The sequence below is a fragment of the Crocodylus porosus genome, unplaced genomic scaffold (assembly GCF_001723895.1).
Source record: "Crocodylus porosus isolate Cpor-Errol unplaced genomic scaffold, CroPor_comp1, whole genome shotgun sequence".
Lineage (NCBI taxonomy): Eukaryota > Metazoa > Chordata > Crocodylia > Crocodylidae > Crocodylus > Crocodylus porosus.
This window is the reverse complement of record NW_017728948.1, coordinates 45,928,252-45,938,259: the sequence shown is the minus strand read 5'-3', so window position 1 is coordinate 45,938,259 and position 10,008 is coordinate 45,928,252. Positions and strand designations below refer to the sequence as shown.

The 10,008-nt window shown below is 46.1% G+C and overlaps 1 long non-coding RNA gene across 1 annotated transcript; it reads left to right on the top strand.

Annotated features, from left to right (window-relative positions):
• The first annotated feature begins 951 nt into the window (after positions 1-951).
• On the top strand, positions 952-5,898 carry LOC109322374. Its single transcript, XR_002104369.1, has 3 exons — positions 952-2,201; positions 2,542-2,610; positions 4,431-5,898. It is a non-coding gene; the product is annotated as an uncharacterized LOC109322374 (long non-coding RNA).
• The last annotated feature ends 4,110 nt before the right edge of the window (positions 5,899-10,008 follow it).

The window sequence follows — 10,008 nt, the reverse complement described above, 5'->3', positions numbered from 1 at the left end:
TTCCTTGTTGCTTTAAGGTCCATTATCTACTAATGGAACATTTAAGCAAATCTCCCTAGCTCAGTCCAAATACAGTTAATCCCTTTTTCCCCCTATATGAGCTAGTCAAGGAAACCAAGGCGTTCAATATTGTTGTAACATGAACACATTTAAATTGGAAATACTATAATAAAACCTTAGTCTTCTATATCTGTCACTAGAAAACCAACATGAAGTTATAACCCTCATTTTAATGAATATAATTTTTGTAACTAAGTTATAAAAATGCAGGATTTTCCCAATGTTTCCCTCCCTCTCCCCCTTCTATGACTTAGGTGCCTATACTTATGTGTGCCTTGTCCTCCTCTCGTCATTTCTGAATAGATCAGTTCTTTTCTAGTTTCTCCTCACATTGCTTGCTTCATACTAAAATAAAAGGAAAGTCTTAGCCCTCACTGATATGGAGAGCAGGCACATTAATATCCCCATTACTCCAACCTATTCTTACATCTTGATCTCACTTGACAGCTTGCTCTTAGTTGATTTGATTGAAGTCAACTCCAAAACACCCTCTGAATTTAGTGGTGCAGGATTATTACGACATCGTTGTTGTAACACTTTCCCCTTTCACTCTACTAGTAAGACTGGCTTTGATTTCACTGGGCACAGCTACACATGCAATTAGTATGCCTAAATAAACTCTGGTGCAGTTTGTGCTGGAGTCAGCTGCTCCCAGGCACAGTGTCTTTATGGGCACCCAGGACGACAGCAGTTAGAGCCAGGGCAGAGCAGCCCTGGGATGGCACAGGGCTTGGGGGGGAGAGGGGAGGGAGGGTCAGCCCTGGGCTCCAGTTGCTAGCATCAGGCAGCAGAGGAGCTGGCTGGGGCAGGAGGGTCCTAAAGTGTGGGACTGGGCCCTTTTGCCCCAGCCTGCCCTGGTCACTGTCTATATGAGCATTTCCATACAGTTTATTAATCCTCTGTAAGATAATACTGCCTCAGGGTCAGCCGAGAGAAGAGGTTGGATGCTACATCTTCTAGAAGGGGAAACTGCCCCAGGACAGACATGTTTACAGTGTCAGCTTTGCTATCAAGAATCAGATCATCAGTCAACCTACAGAGCTCCCTGTTGACATCTTATAACCCTCTTTTGTAAGCTCAGGAACAACCAGTACACCACCATCATCAGTATATATGCCTCAATGCTTGATGCTGATGACAAAGAACAGTTCTATTCCAACTTTGACCACGTACTGACTAATACTTGCAAGGAGGACAAGATCATTCTCCTTTGTGACTTCAGTGCCAGAGTCGGATGTGACCCTGAACTCTGTAAAGAAAGGAGTAGGGAAAGCTAACTCCAATGGCATCCTTCTCCTGAGCAAAATGCATGGAGCACAGTCTTGTCAACATGAACACAATCTTCAGACAGTGTGACAAATACAAGACCACCTGGAGACCCCCTTGCTCTAAGCACTGGCACCTTCTCAACTATGTTGCTGTTATCACCCATGATTGAATGGATGTCCATATCACACAAGCCATGAGAGGAGCCAATGACTGCTGGATAGATCACTGCCTTGCCAGGTCTATTATGAATATTCAACTTGCTCCAAAACACTAAAACCAGCCAAAAGCAATGTGAAGGACTCTGAACCCCAAATCTCTTTGTAACCTCCCATGCCGCTCACGAGTGCATTTCACCTGCACAGGCTTTTCGGGCACTGCCATCCTTTTAGCGGTTGACAGCTCACCATCCAGTCAGATATCGTAGATGGTGCCCAGGGGTTCTCACCTGCCATGTCTTTGTTGGAATAAATTTGTTATTGGGAGGATGATCTTAAGTCTTGCCTCTCCTGGGTCCCTTCTTCAATCTTTCCATCCAGCTTTCCGCCTTGGGACTCTGCCTCCACTACACCCCACCGTACACTAACCAGATGTTAATTCCAGGCCATGACTAGCATGTCTCACAGCACAGGTTAACTAGTTGTCCCTTTTTGAGTCAATATAGTCTGGTTTGGACAGTGTGACATCCCGTTTCAGGCCATACAACAGCTGGCCTGCACTTTTACCAGTCACATATTACCTTGCTCCCTGGTGTGCTTTGGTCCCTCTCTGGTTTGAGTCCACAGCTACCCACAGATCCTTTTCTCTCTTGTCTTCAGGTTGGATGTCATCCCACTCACAGCTGACCAAATCTGGGATTCAGCACTCCGTTTCAGGTAAGTAGTCAGGTCCTCCTGGGCTGAACTTATTCCTGGCTGACCCCTCCTGGGACTGCCACCATATGCCCTCTGAGGGGCTGCAAACAGCTCCGGCTGCTCTGGGCCCTCTGGAGGACTCACATCCAGTCTTCCCTTATCCATATCCGGCGGGGTTTTTATGCCTCCCTCAAGGGGTCAGCTGGTGAATCGGTGTCAGCACGCCGCCATAAAGTGGGTCTATGCTGGTGCTGGCACCATTCTTGGATCTCCCCTGGCCTGTGGCAATTTTTTCTCTTCTTTCTTTATAGCGGCAGTTTTTTCTCTTCTTTCTTTAGAGCGGCATTTTTCTTTTCTTCAGCAGCCCCATTCCGGCTGCTTTTCTGGTCCCCAGTGGCATCCTGCCAGCTCCACACCTCTCCTCCTTTAAGTGAGTTTCTTTCCGTGGCAGTGTTCCTGGCACACTCTTCAAGACCAAATGATCTGTAAGGATCTTCATCAGTGTCTCCACAGAAAGCTCTCTGCCCTGTCCACAAATGAAACCAATATTGAGGAACTCTGGGTTTAAAGCCACCGTCTGTATGGCCTGTGCTGAATCCATTGGCTATATCACCCACTGACACTGTAGCACATTGGGGTCCCAGGGGCAGCCATAACACCCCCTGCAGGTTCTGTGACTGCACCCTGTTCCACTCATAGGGCACCCTCCCATCTCGCCCCCTCCCATCTCGCCTGCTACACCTTGATGGAACAATGATAAAAAGGGAGGCTGCCCACAGAACTTTGCATAGGGAGGTTCACAAGTACACATGCACCCCCTGAGCGTGGCAATGCACCCCCTATGAAAAGGTGGTCCACGATCATTGCTGGCTACTGCCAATGTTGCCAGGAGCATCTGCGGATGGTCACAGATGGTCGGTGCTCACCACCCCTACCCCCCTCCACCACCAAAAGAGCCGCGGCCATCTGCGGGAGCTTGACGCTTACTGCCACCAACAGTGCCACCACCAGCTGCCGGGGGCACATGGCATTCATGCTTGCTGCTCAGGGTACAAAGTGTCTTCTTGCCTTCATGAGCCTGGGGGCCAGTACAGTAGATACTTGAATTTCCAATCCTGGTTCCCCATATGAACTATGGACCAGACTTCTGGGACTCTAGGAATTTTGTGTGATGCACTCCTGTCATTTTTCTTCTCTTGTTGTCCTGTTTTGTAATTCCTGGACCTACCTGACATGTTACCCTACCATTTTGGACATTGTATAGAGAGCCCGTGTCACTTGTATGAGGGTGTGACCTGCTCAATATGCAGTGGGTTGCCAAATTAAGAATGAGCTGCTTAGCTGTTTGCTGCAATGTTTATGGCAAAGGTGCCACTCTTCCAATCAGCTTGGAGCTCATCAGTGGTCCTACCCAGCAGATCAAAGAAGCTGTGCCCTTTGAAATAAAAGCTGCGGCTAATAACTGGAGTGCCCCAGCAGTCCTGCATGGATCTTCATTACAGCTCTGTATTGTCCCAGTCACTTTGCTAAACCTGATCTTTGCAGGGGAGAGGGGTAGGAACCCAGCCTAACAAAATAGGTTGTACTGTACTAGCAAGCAGCATCCTGGATTTTGTACTAGAAAGGAGCAGTGGTACTCAGTCAACAGATTTAGATAGGTACCTGCATGTCTCCTCATTATAGTCCCACTCCTGGACCTGCTTGGCACTAAGTTTACCTTTGGCATGGGTATGCAGAAACTCAGGACTCTTTTGAGTTCTAAAGTACTGCGTAATATTCTTTACTCTAAGAGCCTGTTCTTCCCACATTTTTATGCTACATTCAGCATCCCCCACAGTTGCCTCCCTTATGGGACTTTCAAGAGCAAATTCCATTGATGCCTGTAGCAACTCCCACATACTAAACAAGAAGGGATGGGTCAATTGGTACAAGTGGTGAGGGAGCAAGCCAATGCATTTCAGCATCTTTAGGGTCTGGCTGAAGCTTTCAACCAGCCCATCATCTCTCTTCTGGTGATACACAGAAGTCCAAATAGGCTTTATTTAAATTAAGTCACACCCTTCCTTTATTAAGGGTGATATAATTTGTTTCCTGATCTCTCAGAATCTCCTGGGCCTTACTTATGCTCACAAAGACCTTTGAGAGTTTCAAGGCAATGCACTACAGGAATACAGTGAGGCTGTTTCTAGATATAGTGACATAGTCAACTAGTATTGGTATGGAATGATACTTTCTTGCATTTTTTTCTAGGGCACCAACCAGAATGCTGTGCTTTAAAACAGGAGCCCTCCAAGAAGATGGAGGAAAATATGACTTTAATCATCTCTTCTTGGCCAAAAATTTGGAGTTCTAGGTACAAGGCATAGAAATGCTCAACTTCCTGCTAGACTCTGGGCTAGTACAAGCAGCCTAAAATTTGGGAGAGAATCTTTTCATTGCCAAGATAGCCATAGTTGGGTTTAGAAATTATCTGAGAACTCTTCCTCTTTTTCCCTTTCCCCTGACATTTCCTGCTTATTAATTATTTGAATATGTTTCTTTTTGACACTGCCCATGAAAAGAATATATTTCTGTTTATTACCAACTCTCAAAACCTCTCATTGACTTCACTAGGAACTGGGTAAAGGCAGAGTAAAACCTTGATATAGAATCTGGAGATGACCTCATTATTACTATTATTATTTTTAATGTTAGCTAGTGAGCATGGCTATTGCTACTTTAAATAAGACTATATTTGCTCAAGTATTGAATTCCACTCATATTGGTGAGTAAACATGTTACACTGAACTATTCCATTTTGTTCTTCTATGGTTATATTGGCTTCTTGAGCAAAACTGAGAAGTGCTAACTTGATCTGAATCTAAACAGCTAGTAGAGTTCCCGTAAATGTCCACTGATATTGTATCTGTACATGGATCTGACCCAAGCAGAACATTGTGTACATCAGCATTTCATAACTTAGTACGTGATTTCAAACACAAAGCATTTCCCTTAGATACTCCTGTAATTAGATCTGATGTACTTCATAGGAGAAAAAAACAGTTCTATTCATCGGGTTAAAACGAAAGAAAAGTATCAAGCAAACAATTGAAGGATAAAGGTTGAGAGTGTTTTCATATTTACCATTTACCTACCCTCTTAAAGTCTTTCCATCTCCCACATTCCATATGCAGGACTGTGATATTTCCAGTACTGTAGTGTTTCACAGTACTAGAAACTATAAGAACACCAAACTCCCAAAACAAACACCTATTAGAAGATGGTGTCCTTTAGTTTTTCAACTGTGTACATGTTAGCAATATAATTAAACATAGTAGCAAGAACACAGGATTTGACTGTTCATTTAAACAGATCAGTAATAAATAAAATTATGTTGATTTAACATTAAATTGTAATTACTTATAAACATTGGGTCTTAATCTCCTCTCATTCACAGCTGTTTACATATTTGACTTCATCAACAAACTGAATTTCTGTTGATTTATAGTGGTATCAACTCTGGGAGAATCACACAGATAAAGTGAAATAGCTGTAACTGTTATCAAGTTCTTCCTCATTTTTCTCTTCTCCAGGCTAAATAATCATCCCAGTTCTTCTAACCTTTCTTTCCTAAATTGTATTTCCAAGACCTCAAATCATTTTGGTGTTCTCTGCTGAATTGTTTCCAATTTGTCTATTCTTGAAGGGCAATATTCAAAATTGGGTGCAGTACTCCAGATAAGACCTCACCAGTATGAATATAGTAAAAGAATCACTTCACTTGACTTGCAGGAGCCACTCCTGTTAATATAACCCAGTATGCTACTGATTTCTTTTGCAGCAGTAACATGGTGTTGAATCATATTTAGCTTGTGGTCCACTATAATCCCCAGGTCCTTGTCAGCAGTACTGCACCCTGATCAGTCATTTTCCAATGTATATATGTGCAATTGATTGTTCCATCTTAAGTCATGTACTTTGCATGTATCCTTATTGAATTTCATCCAATTTATTTCAGACCACTTTTTTCAGTTTTTCAAGGTTATTTTGAATTCCAGTCCTGTCCTCCAAAGTTACATCCATCTTGGTTCCCTCTGCAAATTTACTACTGTCAGCCTCTAAATAATTCATATTAACTGTTACTAATATTTTAATCATGAATTGCTTGATTAATCACTTAATATTACAATATTAAACAGTACCAGACCCTGACGGACCCCTGGGTACCCCCCACTCAAATATCTCCTCCCTGTCAGACACTTAGACTGATGGCTACTCTGTGGGAATGTCTACACATGCATTAAGGTCCTTTTCCTAATGCACATTAAATTTAGTACCTCCAATGTAAGGGCGCCTGTACATAAGCCAGGAAGCTGCTCCGATGCTCAGCACATCAAAGCAGATTTCATTAATTGAGTCAGCTGAAGCATGGTAATTACTGTGTTCCAGCCAGCCTCCATGTCTCATGTATCAGCATCCCTGTGCTTCAAAATGGTGGCAGGTGCGCTTTATCTAAAGCTTATTCAACGAGCTTTAGATAAAGTGCCCCTGCTGCCATTTTGAAGTATGGGGATGCTGATACATGAGACACTCTGGGCATTTTAATTAAAGCTTTTGGATCTGCTCTAACTAAAGCGGCCTCCCCTCCCCCCCGCCCCCTCAAGCACATGCAGAAACTCCCTGAGGTACTAAACAAATGCGTATCGAGTTGCCTTAATGCACAGTAACAACTGCAAACAGTTTTTAAATGACACAATGCACAGTAGTCTATTTTATAGCACATTAGCCATAATCACATTTTTTTAAGTGGCACTTTAATGCACAGTAAAATAGGCTACTATGTATTAAAGCACATGTGTAGACATGCACTGTGAGTATGATAATTGCTTTGAGCATTTGTGTGTCAGCTTACAGTAGTTTCATCTAGACAGTATTAAATTAGCTTTCTAATGAGAATGTCATGACATACATTGTCAAAAGCCTTGCTAAAGTCAAGGATCCTTCGTACAGACCACAAAATTGGCCTTTACAGCAGGTTAAATGCCCTTTTGCACTGCTTTAATGGCATTGCTGTTTGCACATTTGGCAGTTTATTGCGCATTAATGGCACTGCTGTTTGTATGTTTGGCCGCATATTGCTTGGTAAATGGCTTTGGGATGTAGCAAAATAAAACATGTCTGAGGTGTTTTAGATTGCTACCTTAGTAGCCGTGGAGGGAAGCACCAGGCCCTGTGCAGCTTAGGGGCTGTGCAGGCAGCCCTTGCAGGCAGGCTCCGCTGAAGGAAAAAAAAAAGGTTGTGAGCCTGATTTATTTTTCCTCCCAAGAGCCTGCCTGTCTGCCTGAGCTGCATGGGGGCCCAGTGATTCCCTCCATGGCTGTGGTTTCCCCCGGGACTGCCTGGGCTGGGTGACTGCAGGCATATGCCACCTGGGGGATGCTGATGCATCTCCTTCTACAACCAGGTCTCTCGCCACCTGGATATGGGAGACGAGGTAGATGTTATATACCTAGACTTCCAAAAGGCTTTTGATCTAGTATCTCATGATATCCTTGTTGGAAAACTGGAAGATTGTGGGCTCAGCTGCTCGATGGTTCAGTGGGTGAGAAACTGGCTATAGGGCAGTGAAAGTTCTCATGAACGGATCTGTGTTGTCCTGGTGTGAAGTGGCCAGTGGTGTCCCTCAGGGGTCCATGCTTGAACCAGTGCTTTTCAACATCTTTATCAATTATTTGGATGGGGGAGTGAAAAGCTCACTGGCCAAGTCCATGGATGACACCAAGTTATGGGGCAGTGTAGTCATGCCAGAAGATAGGTTGAAGATACAGGCAGACCTGGACAGGCTTGAGAGTTGAGCAGACCAGCACCAGATAAAGTTTAACACTTCAAAGTGTAAGGTGCTCCATCTGGAGGTAAACAGCCCTCAACATACATACAGGCTTTGTGGTGACAGCTTGACTTCCACCATAGCCAAAACGGACAACTGACCATCTCATAAATATGAGCCATCAGTGCAAGGCGGCGGTCAACAGGGCAAATAACACGCTGGCATGCATCAACAGATGCATCTCATGTAATACTAAGGAAGTGATGCTCCCACTGTACTCAGCACTGGTGAGACCGCAGTTGGAGTACTGCATCCAGTTCTGGGTGCTGCATGTCATTAAGGACATGGAAAAGCTTGAGCGGGTCCAGAGATGAGCCACCCATATGATCAGGGACTTCCAAGGCAAGCCATATGAGGAAAGGCTGAGGGACCTGGGCCTCTCTAGCCTAAAGAAGAGAAGGTTGAGAGGGGACTTGATAGCAACTTACTGTTATATCAGAGGAGTGCATCAGGAATTTGGTGAGCAACTGTTCACTAGGGCACCCCTGGGAAAGACCAGGACCAATGGATACAAACTAGTTGGAAGGCCATTTCAGGCTCAATACCAGGAAAAACTCCTTCACAGTCAGGGTGTCCAGACTGCGGAATAAACTCCCTCCAGAGGTGGTGCAGTCACCTACCCTGGAGGTTTTCAAGAGGCTGGACAGTCACCTCATTGGGGTCACCTAACCCCAGTTGTCTTCCTGCCTAGAGCAGGGGGGCTGGACCCAATGATCTGCAAGGTTTCTTCCTTCCAGCCCCTAACAATCTATGAATCTATGAATGAATTTATGAATTTTCTGTTGTAAAACACCATCATCTTATTCTTAAGTCTGTGTCACCAAAAATAGGTGCCTGCCTTTTGTATTAACAGTTTTTCAGGAACTCAAGCAGGATGGCATAGAGTCCCACTCAAGCTTCTGAATCTACTGACATGCCTTATAGTTGGGACAGAATCTGGCCCGAAGGGACTACTTGCTTGAGTAAGGGTTGCACCATCAGGTTCTTAATTATTTAACACTATTACATGTCCTACATAAACATAAGTTTAGAGAATATTAAGGTTGTATAATTAAGCATTTAAAAGCCAGAAAATGCTAAAGCAGGGGTCGGCAACCCCTGGCACACATGCCATTAGTGGCACGCGGAGACATTTTTCTTGGCATGCTGGGAGGCATGCAAATAAATTGTTTTTTTTTTTTAAGTTGGTGCTCTGGGCTCTCCTGTGCAGCCACAAGTCGCAGCACCACAGCAGGCCCCAGGGCAGAGCCAGGGGAAAGCAGGCAGAGAGGCTCTCTGTGCTCTACTGCCCCCGCCACATGCTCCCAGGCTGCACCCTCCAACTCGGCTGGCCCCTGGAGGGAGCTGCTCAGGCAGGCAGAGGCCCTATCCCACCCAGGCCAGCACTGAGGTGCCGAGTGCTGGGGCCGGGCGGTCGGGACAGGGCCTGGGCGGTGTGGAGGGAGGCACCGTGGCAAGCCAGCCCAGTCAGGCCCTTAGGAAGGTGGGGGCTGGGTGGGAAGTGGGGGTTGCCTTGGGGCTCTGCAGGCTCGAGCTGTGGTGGGTGGGCAGGCAGGGGTGCCCAGCGGCACCCGTGATGGGGCTTGGCCCGGCCCTCACAACACCACAGATATGGGCTGCAGCCACCCTGCACATGTGGGGATGCTGCCTGGTTGGGGCAGGATGCTGGCTTCGGGGAGCCTCCCTCTCCGGGATCAGCCTCCCTGCATGCTGGGCACAGCACAGGCAGGGCAGAGCCGTCCCTGGTGCAGGGGTCTGGCTGCGGGAGCCCCCCCGAGCCTGGGAACAGCCACCACGGCTGCCTCAGCCTGCCCGGTCCTGGCCTTGCCCACCTGCAGCTCCCCTCAAAGGGCCAGGGCTGAGGCAGGCACTGCACAGAGCCACTGTGCTGCAGGCTCCTGTCTGGCTCAGCCCTAAACACTGGCTGTGGCAACTGTTCCCAGAGCCTAGGGAACAGCCTGT